Source organism: Panulirus ornatus, chromosome 4, assembly GCF_036320965.1.
Source record: "Panulirus ornatus isolate Po-2019 chromosome 4, ASM3632096v1, whole genome shotgun sequence".
In the NCBI taxonomy this organism is placed as follows: domain Eukaryota; kingdom Metazoa; phylum Arthropoda; class Malacostraca; order Decapoda; family Palinuridae; genus Panulirus; species Panulirus ornatus.
Window position 1 is genome coordinate 62,294,958 of NC_092227.1, and position 11,297 is coordinate 62,306,254.

At 38.8% G+C, this 11,297-nt stretch overlaps 1 long non-coding RNA gene across 1 annotated transcript; it reads left to right on the forward strand.

Annotated features, from left to right (window-relative positions):
* Positions 1 to 7,551: 7,551 nt before the first annotated feature.
* Positions 7,552 to 11,129, forward strand: LOC139766630 (uncharacterized). The gene is made up of 2 exons (XR_011716931.1): positions 7,552 to 7,876; positions 10,911 to 11,129. It is a non-coding gene; the product is annotated as an uncharacterized lncRNA (long non-coding RNA).
* Positions 11,130 to 11,297: the final 168 nt, after the last annotated feature.

An 11,297-nucleotide genomic window follows, 5' to 3' on the forward strand; every position in this document is an offset into this window, starting at 1 on the left:
ATAATTATCCCTGGGGATAGGGGATTAAGAATACTTCCCACGTATTCCCTGCGTGTCGTAGATGGCGACTAAAAGGGGAGGGAGCGGGGGCTGAAATATATATATATATATATATATATATATATATATATATATATTATTTATTATACTTTGTCACTGTCTCTCACGTTAGCGAGGTAGCGCAAGGAAACAGACGAAAGAATGGCCCAACCTACCCATATACACATGTATATACATACACGTCCACACAGCGCATATACATAACTATACATTTCAACGTATATATATATATATATATATATATATATATATATATATATATATATATATATATATATATATATATATTATCCCTGGGGATAGGGGATTAAGAATACTTCCCACGTATTCCCTGCGTGTCGTAGAAGGCGACTAAAAGGGGAGGGAGCGGGGGGCTGGAAATCCTCCCCTCTCATTTTTTTTTTTTTAATTTTTCAAAAGAAGGAACAGAGCGGGCCAGGTGAGGATATTCCAAAAAAGGCCCAGTCCTCTGTTCTTAACGCTACCTCGCTAACGCGGGAAATGGCAAATAGTTTAAAAGAAAAAAAGATATATATATATATATATATATATATATATATATATATATATATATATATATATATATATATATATTTATATTATATTCCTGTGAGTCCACGGGGAAAATGAAACGCGATAAGTTCCCAAGTAAACTTTCGTGTAATAATCACATCATCAAGGGAGACACTAGAGAGAAATATAAGTCAGTCGATATACGTCGAAGAGACGAAGCTTCGTCTCTTCGGTGTATATCAACTGACTTATACAAAGAACTTGCCATCAGCGTTAATGTTCTTACCGTCATGGAGGTTGTGTTAGCAAATAATGATGGTAATCATGCCGGTCATTTACTAAAACTACAGCCAGTAATTTTGGCAAATCATTGTTCATCTGGATAATCTGGCAAGTGTTGGGTGTTGCCGCCATGTGCATCAGTTCATGATCACGTGTCCTGCATGGACGGGTCTTCCGCCGACCAGGACACGTCCTGGACGGGTTCACGAACGCGTGGTGGACACGGTTGGCTCTGTCTTTCTGATTTAAAGCCTTGTTGTGTCTTGATTTCTTGTGATATTCCATATATATATATATATATATATATATATATATATATATATATATATATATCTTTCTTTCTTTCATACAATTCGCCATTTCCCGCATTAGCGAGGTAGCGTTAAGAATAGAGGACTGGGCCTTTGAGGGAATATCCTCACCTGGCCCCCTTCTCTGTTCCTTCTTTTGGAAAATTTAATAAAAAAAAAAGAGAGGGGAGGATTTCCAGCCCCCCGCTCCCTTCCCTTTTAGTCGCCTTCTACGACACGCAGGGAATACGTGGGAAGTATTCTTTCTCCCCTATCCCCAGGGATAATATATATATATATATATATATATATATGTGTGTGTGTGTGTGTAGGTACACATACGGTGGATGAAGGCACACATTCGGGGGATGGAGGTACACATACGGGGAATGGAGGCACACATACGGGGAATGGAGGTACACATACGGGGGATGGAGGCACACATACGAGGGATGGAGGCACATACGGGGGATGGAGCACACATACGGGGGATGGAAGCACACATACGGGGGATGGAGGTACACATACGGGGGATGGAGGCACATACGGGGGATGGAAGCACACATACGGGGGATGGAGGTACACATACGGGGGATGGAGGCACATACGGGGGATGGAGCACACATACGGGGGATGGAAGCACACATACGGGGGATGGAGGTACACATACGGGTGATGGAAGCACACATACGGGGGATGGAGGTACACATACGGGGGATGGAGGCACACATTCGGGGATGGAGGTACACATACGGGGGATGGAGGCACACATACGGGGAATGGAGGTACACATACGGGGGATGGAGGCACATACGGGGGATGGAGTACACATACGGGGGATGGAAGCACACATACGGGGGATGGAGGTACACATACGGGGGATGGAGGCTCACATTCGGGGATGGAGGTACACATACGGGGGATGGAGGCACACATACGGGGAATGGAGGTACACATACGGGGGATGGAGCCACACATACGGGGGATGGAGGTACACATACGGGGGATGGAAGCATACATACGGGGATGGAGGTACACATACGGGGGATGGAGCACACATACGGCGGATGGAGGCACACATACGGGGGATGGAGGTAAACATACGGGGGATGGAGGCACACATACGGGAAATGGAGGTACTCATACGGGGTATGGAGGCACGCATACGGGGATGGAGGTACACATACGGGGGATGTAGGTACACATACGGGGATGGAGGCACACATACAGGGGATGGAGCACACATACGGGGGATGGAGGCACACATAAGGGGGATGGAGGTACACATACGGGGAATGGAGGCACACATACGGGGGATGGAGGTACACATACGGGGATGGAGGCACACATACGGGGGATGGAGGCACACATACGGGGGATGGAGGTACACATACGGGGGATGGAGGTACACATACGGGGGATGGAGGCATACATACGGAGGATGGAGCACACGTACGGGGGATGGAGGCATACATACGGGGGATGGAGGCATACATACGGGGGATGGAGGCACACATACGGGGGATGGAGGTACACATACGGGGGTTCTGTACTACACTCAGTATATAAACTTCACTGTGCTTGTACATCTTGTTTAGCCTTAATGATACTAGGGTAATGTTTTCTCTACTTAATTTGTTTTTCGTCTCATCGATTGCTCATTTGTTTGCCTCTGAGTGTGAGTGTAGACCACTGAAGAACACGAAATGTTTGTGACTCAAGCTGGTTACTGCCCGTAGTCACGTGCTCAGGCTCATGGAAGATAATAGTCTGGAAAATCCTGACAGCTACAGGATGTTGAGTAATCTTCGTGCTAGTGACGTATTGTTCACGACCTGTACCAGTTCAGTACCAGTCATGCCTGAGGGCTCTCTCTCTCTCTCTCTCTCTCTCTCTCTCTCTCTCTCTCTCTCTCTCTCTCTCTCTCTCTCTCTCTCTCTCTCTCTCTCTCTCTACGTAATTCTTGCTGATGACTGTTTTATGACATGATCGTGTGTGTGTGTGTGCTTTTTCATGTGTGGCGGGGTGGCGACGAGAATGGATAAAGGCAGCAAGTATGAATGTGTACATGTGTGTGTGTGTATATATATATATATATATATATATATATATATATATATATATATATATATATATATATATATATATATTGTATTTATTTTGCTTTGTCGCTGTCTCCCGCGTTTGCGAGGTAGCGCAAGGAAACAGACGAAAGAAATGGCCCAACCCACCCCCATACACATGTATACACATACACGTCCACACACGCGAATATACATACCCATACATCTCAATGTACACATATATATACACACACAGACATATACATATATACACATGTACATAATTCATACTGTCTGCCTTTATTTATTCTCATCGCCACCCCGCCACACATGGAATAACATCCCCCTCCCCCCTCATGTATATATATATATATATATATATATATATATATATATATATATATATGTCTGTGCATGTATATGTATGTATACGTTGAAATGTTTAGGTATGTGTATGTGCGTGTGTGATCCTCTATGTATATACATGTGAATGTGGGTGTGTTGGGCCATTCTTTCGTCTGTTTCCTTGCGCTCACTCTCTAGAGCGGGAGACGGCGATTAAGTATGATGTATATATATATATATATATATATATATATATATATATATATATATATATATATATATGTACAGAGCATCAGATTGGGGAAGAGCAGTGTGGTTTCAGAAGTGGTAGAGGATGTGTGGATCAGGTGTTTGCTTTGAAGAATGTATGTGAGAAATACTTAGAAAAGCAAATGGATTTGTATGTAGCATTTATGGATCTGGAGAAGGCATATGATAGAGTTGATAGAGATGCTCTGTGGAAGGTATTAAGAATATATGGTGTGGGAGGCAAGTTGTTAGAAGCAGTGAAAAGTTTTTATCGAGGATGTAAGGCATGTGTACGTGTAGGAAGAGAGGAAAGTGATTGGTTCTCAGTGAATGTAGGTTTGCGGCAGGGGTGTGTGATGTCTCCATGGTTGTTTAATTTGTTTATGGATGGGGTTGTTAGGGAGGTAAATGCAAGAGTTTTGGAAAGAGGGGCAAGTATGAAGTCTGTTGGGGATGAGAGAGCTTGGGAAGTGAGTCAGTTGTTGTTCGCTGATGATACAGCGCTGGTGGCTGATTCATGTGAGAAACTGCAGAAGCTGGTGACTGAGTTTGGTAAAGTGTGTGGAAGAAGAAAGTTAAGAGTAAATGTGAATAAGAGCAAGGTTATTAGGTACAGTAGGGTTGAGGGTCAAGTCAATTGGGAGGTGAGTTTGAATGGAGAAAAACTGGAGGAAGTGAAGTGTTTTAGATATCTGGGAGTGGATCTGGCAGCGGATGGAACCATGGAAGCGGAAGTGGATCATAGGGTGGGGGAGGGGGCGAAAATTCTGGGAGCCTTGAAGAATGTGTGGAAGTCGAGAACATTATCTCGGAAAGCAAAAATGGGTATGTTTGAAGGAATAGTGGTTCCAACAATGTTGTATGGTTGCGAGGCGTGGGCTATGGATAGAGTTGTGCGCAGGAGGATGGATGTGCTGGAAATGAGATGTTTGAGGACAATGTGTGGTGTGAGGTGGTTTGATCGAGTAAGTAACGTAAGGGTAAGAGAGATGTGTGGAAATAAAAAGAGCGTGGTTGAGAGAGCAGAAGAGGGTGTTTTGAAATGGTTTGGGCACATGGAGAGAATGAGTGAGGAAAGATTGACCAAGAGGAGTCGGAGGTGGAGGGAACGAGGAGAAGAGGGAGACCAAATTTTAGGTGGAAAGATGGAGTGAAAAAGATTTTGTGTGATCGGGGCCTGAACATGCAGGAGGGTGAAAGGAGGGCAAGGAATAGAGTGAATTGGAGCGATGTGGTATACCGGGGTTGACGTGCTGTCAGTGGATTGAATCAAGACATGTGAAGCGTCTGGGGTAAACCATGGAAAGCTGTGTAGGTATGTATATTTGCGTGTGTGGACGTATGTATATACATGTGTATGGGGGGGGGGGCCATTTCTTTCGTCTGTTTCCTTGCGCTACCTCGCAAACGCGGGAGACAGCGACAAAGTATAAAAAAAAGAAAAAGAAAATATATATATATTATATACATATATAGTGTAAGTTTTGTTAACATGATGGACAAGCAATATAAACTTAGTGTTTACATTCAACTTTTAATGTGAAACGAAGGATTAGCCATTACTGCGGTCCTCCCCACGGAAACACAGGACACCGCCCACCTCATGTAGTCTCAAACAAGACTTAGTAAAAGGATCCACTGCCTACCCGCTCTTTCTATGTACTTAACGTTCACATTTTCATCGTAAGGAACTTTGGCTTTTTTTTTTCTTAATAATTTCATGTCAGTGGCAACCCACGTAGAGAGAGAGAGAGAGAGAGAGAGAGAGAGAGAGAGAGAGAGAGAGAGAGAGAGAGAGAGAGAGAGAGAGAGAGAGATCGGATGGTGAAGCAAGCGTGTCTCCCTCAGGCGGCTGGGTGGGGGGACCAGTGCAGGACATGTGAACTGATCATGTGATCGACTGACTCAGTTCCCGGCAACGCTGGACAGTCGAAGATTCTAGATGAACCAACTCTCTCAAAACGACAGTTGTATTTGAGAATCGTGATTACAGTTCTATTTAAGACGATCAGTATTTATTGTATGGCAGTGTATGATGACAATGAGAATAATTAGCGTGGGTATTTATTAAGGGTATATAATATCATTCATCAATGAATACAATCGAGGTCATTTTTATATCCTAGCTGAACGTGGAAGATGTCTTTTGTCATTGTCTTACTTGTGTCTAGGAAGCAGGTGGAGTGGTACCCTTGCTATGCCCGTGACTTAACAAGTATTTACTCCTTGTCGTTTACTCTGCGCCAAATAAATCATTCTCGAGCTGGTGGTGTGTTTGGTCTTATTATCTTTAACACCGTAAGAGGAGGTGATACATGTGTAGGTTAGTGGAGGTAGCTTACGTTGACGGCTGGAATGTCCCTGGCAGTTAATGGGACTAAAGCCCAAACAACCAACCACCCTTTTAAGAGCTGAATCTATCTCAAACATATATATATATATATATATATATATATATATACATATATATATATATATATATATATATATATATATATCTTTTTCTTTCAAACTTCGCCATTTCCCGCGTTAGCGAGGTAGCGTTAAGAACAGAGGACTGTGCCTTTGAGACAGCGGGAGACAGCGACAAAGTATAAAAAAAAAATATATATATATATATATATATATATATATATATATATATATATATATATGTGTGTGTGTGTGTGTGTGTATGTATATATATATATATTACAAGCGTGTGTGTATGTGTGCGAATGCTTGTCCATGCCTTGAACGTATAATTATTTCAGTCCGAGAGTCAGGATTTTAAGACTAAGTTGAAGGATAAGTGACCGTAAATCATGGAATATCTTTGGCGAATGGAACTAAGAGACGGCTTGCACGCTGAAAAAAAGGACTGGCGGCGATTAGGATACTTCGTTTATGTAGAGGGACAACGTTTTCTATACGTAGGTAAATGACTGTGACTGGATTGGAATTATAGGCGTGCTGAGATATCTCGGTCGCCATGTGAGATGTCGGATCACAGTTTGGTCGGTCGATTAAGTGGCAAGAGGTTGATGCATAACTGCTTATTCTTTAACGCAGTGCTAACGTGTAAATATTATTTCTTTATTATATCAGAATTTCAAAATTCATTGCCTCAGTCGATTGTATTTATTTGAATGAAATGATAAAAATGTTCGGTTTATATATCTTCAACAGTTCATCGTAGTTCTAGTCTCCTTTTCTCTTCAAACTTAAGAAAAATAAAAATATCTTGACACTGTTTTCCAACACCAGCCCTCCTACACTAATATTAACCTGTGTAACTCGGTGAAGTGTACCAATGTGAATTTAAGTGAATACTTTTGTAACTACAAGTTATAAGATCATTGTTAAGCTTAATATATATATATATTTCTTTTCTTTCATACTATTCGTCGTTTCCCGCGTTAGCGAGGTAGCGGTAAGAACAGAGGACTGGACCTTTGAGGGAATATCCTCACCTGGCCCCCTTCTCTGTTCCTTCTTTTGGAAGAAAAAAAAAAAAGACAGGGGAAGATTTCCAGCCCCGCTCCCTTCCCTTTTAGTCGCCTTCTACGACACGCAGGTAATACGTGGGATGTAATTCTTTCTCCCCTATCCCCAGGGTTAATATATATATATATATATATATATATATATATATATATATATATATATATATATATATATATATATATATATGTACTACGCTGCTTGACGACCAAGCTGCGTAGTATATGTGATGATTTTTGGTGGACCAAGTCTCCACACGTACCGTACCGACCTCGGTTATCAACGCATCCAACTATAAGATCTAAATATATATTTTTGTACAGTCGAACGTATCAATACTATATAACTCATTACTTAAGTTGATGAGAAAATTGTGTCACAAGACATATGAGACGAGTATTTATAATTTATGTGTTATTTTGTCTTAAGTAATAAATATCAAATCCGCTGGTGGTGTGTGGCATAACGCCACGGCGAGTCGCATTCTGTATAAATAGTGGAAGACCAGCATGCATCATCAATCTATCTCACAAATCAACACCATTTCCATCTGTGTCGCTGTGGTTGGGGAATCTCTCATTTTCACCATGTGTAAGTGTAATTTTACATACTGTTCGTTTCCTTTAAATGTTAACGAATGACGTAGTTTTATACATTATATAGTTTGTTTACAGTTGTCTTTTTGTCGCTGTTATTCACCATGTGTAAGTGTAATTTTACATACTATTCGTTTCCTTTAAGTGTTAAAGATTGACGTAGTTGTATACATTATATTGTTTGTTTTTAGTCGTCTTTTTGTCGCTGTTATTCACCATTAATTACTTTCCAACGATTCGTGTAGAAATCAGTTCTCTTTGATTGAGATTGTGAATACTCAGGATATACATTGATAATATATTTCAATTATAAAACGTAAAATTTAAGTGGATATTTTAATCGCTTAATGAATGTGTTTGATCACTTATAAAATTTGATTGTACAGTTATATTACTAACGATCCATTTAATGACTGTTGGATCATTTAGAATTTGATTGTACCAGTCATATTACTAACGATCCGTGATTGTACAGTCATATTACTAACGATCCATTTAATGACTGTCGGATCATTTAGAATTTGATTTTACGTCATTATTAACGATTCATTTTATGACTGTTAGATCATTTAGAATTTGATTTTACCAGTCATATCTCTAACGATCCATGATTGTACAGTTATATTACGAACGATCCATTTAATGACTGTCGGATCAATTAGAATTTGATTTTACCAATCATAGTATTAACGATTCATTTAATGACTGTCGGATCATTTAGAATTTGATTTTACCAATTATATTATAAACGATTCATTTACTTACTGTCGGATCATTTAGAATTTGATTGTACAGTCAGATTATTAACGATTCATATAAATAGGTGTTGATTGTGAGAATGTGAAATATAATCGGGAAATTACTTTAAATTTTTTTTGAAGTGTAATATTGATTACTTAATTTGTTTCAGATTCTTCAGAATTTAACGTATTGTTTGCATAGTATTTAAGCATAGCATTAGAATGTGAAATATATTCGGGAAATTATTTATAAAATTGTTTTAAGATTAATTTGATAACTTAATTTGTTTCAGAGTCTTCAGAATTTGATTGTGTTGTTTGGATAGTATTTAACATAGCATACATATGGTTCTAACTTCATCCAAAGTTAAGTAGACGCTGATCAATATTCATTTACGTTTTATTTTATATACTCATTTTCAATCATTTATTTTATGTTAGGAATGTCTGCTCATGTTCTCAATTGATTCATATTTTAATTAAACGGTGATTATTATACTTTACATCATTACTTTAAGGTGTACGTATGGTTTCTATGCTTATATTTGGTATGTTTTGGTCGATGACGAACGTATGTACTTCGTGTTTTAGCCGTAAGTCGTACTGAAGTGAATGTGTTTAGTTAACTATAATTATGGTAAAATCTTTAACTATGTACTAAGTAGTCGCTCTGCAGACGTACAACAGTTAAAGGTTCACGCAACTGAAAAATCATTAGCTTAATTTCAGGATAAAGATGGTTACACATATATTATTACTGTCTCTCAAGGGAGATACGTTATGTAAAGTTGATCCTATGTCATTACAGGTAGTCTACCCAAACTTAGTAAGCAAATTCATCAAAATATTCTTTTATTACCTCTAATTTATAAAGCTCATTCCTATATTTACAAATTGAAATCTTATCATACTTACACAGGATCTTAATTTTTTCGGGCATTTTATGATAAAAGCATAAGATGCTTGTAAGAAAATTTAAGAAAATGTTCAAACAAGAATTAAGTAGGTGTATATACAGGATGTTACATTTATTTGGGTAATAATTGATAAGTAAAGGCGTGAGCGTTATGTTAGGCACCTTGTGTTATAATTTAACTGTTTCTTAGGTTATGTTGAGGCTACATGTTAATATGAAATATGGTCACATTACATACCATATCTCCTACGTGAAGGGGTATTATGGTTTCGCATTGCGATATTAGGCCTCAGAAATTTCACCGTCTGCTGAGCGAAAGGTTTTTAAAATGTGGTACGTGTGCTGAGCGAACATGGTTAAAATGTGGTACGTCTGCTGAGTGAAGGATATGTAAATGATTTTTTAAGTCTGCTGAGCGGAAGAGCTTTAAATGTACGCCTGGTGAGTGGAAGACCTTTAAATGTTTTATATCTTCAGCAAACAAACTCTTAATATTGATTGCTAGGTGGTTGTTTTCAGGCTACCTGTTAATATCGAATAGGAGCATAACACCACATATACCTCGTACTACGAGAAAATTAATATAAATCGTATCTCCTACGAGAAAGAGTTCATTATATGTATTGGCATTTTTGGCCTCAGAAATTTCACAACTGACTTTTCAGTTGGTTGCGAAAAACCTTCAAGTGCCGTACTATGGTGAGCAAATATATTTTACATTGTGCTTTAGATTTCACTCGACTACATTGTTAGATTTAACTCGACTACATATTCATCTGAGTACAAATTTGTCGGATTCGACATGTATGATTGACATTGCTTTGAAAACCTCCACTTGCATATGATGTAATAATAATAAATAGTCGTGGCACAAATTGGACTAAAAACTGAACATTTCAGCTTACCATTAATAGTAAGGGAAAATTGGATTCTATGATTGTTCGTTGAAGTATTGTCCCAAAGGTCTCATGAGACAGCCACGTTCGATTTTACCTGTTATTTTTTTTGGAAAATATTTTTATATAGTTGAACTCGAATAAGTTTCTTACTGTTGGAAATGGGAAGGAAGTGAAGTATGAAGAAACATATGTCCTTCATGATTATCTATTGAGAAGCAGGGTTTTACTGTGTACATAATGGGATATGTTAAGTCCTCGTCTGCTCAACCTTATTTGTGGAGAGCTTAGAGTTCATCAGCAGCAGAGAGTATGAAGATAAATGTATTATGTACTGCAAAGCAGGCTATTACATAGTACATCAAGGGAAAATGTACTAATTAATAAGTTTTTTAATTGATAAGCAGTTTATTACAAAGTACATCAAGAGGATATATTAAGGCCTCGACTGCTCAATCTTATTATTACTGTCTACAGAGTGAACTGAGTGAACCTCACCCTGACGCTGGAGAGCTAAGAGTTCAACATTAGCAGTGAATGGTTGGCGGATGGATATATGCAGCCGAGGCTGCTTAGGATCTGCTGGACACCCAGGAATGATGTCTCGGCAATTGTTCCTGAATGTAATCTGCTCTTGTTGAACTTTCATCTTATGTCCGGTGTCATGCCACGAGTAAAATATTAAAAACAAAAAAATCTTTTGTATTCCTCTAATTTCTGATGAGAATTATTACAATCTTATTTTGTCACTGAAATGGTTCGTATCCAATTTTAGCTTTTAACATTTTACCATCCTACTATAACGTCCTGTATAGTGTTTCATTGCACCTTAGAATCCCCTGAGATTACACAGATTTGAAGATA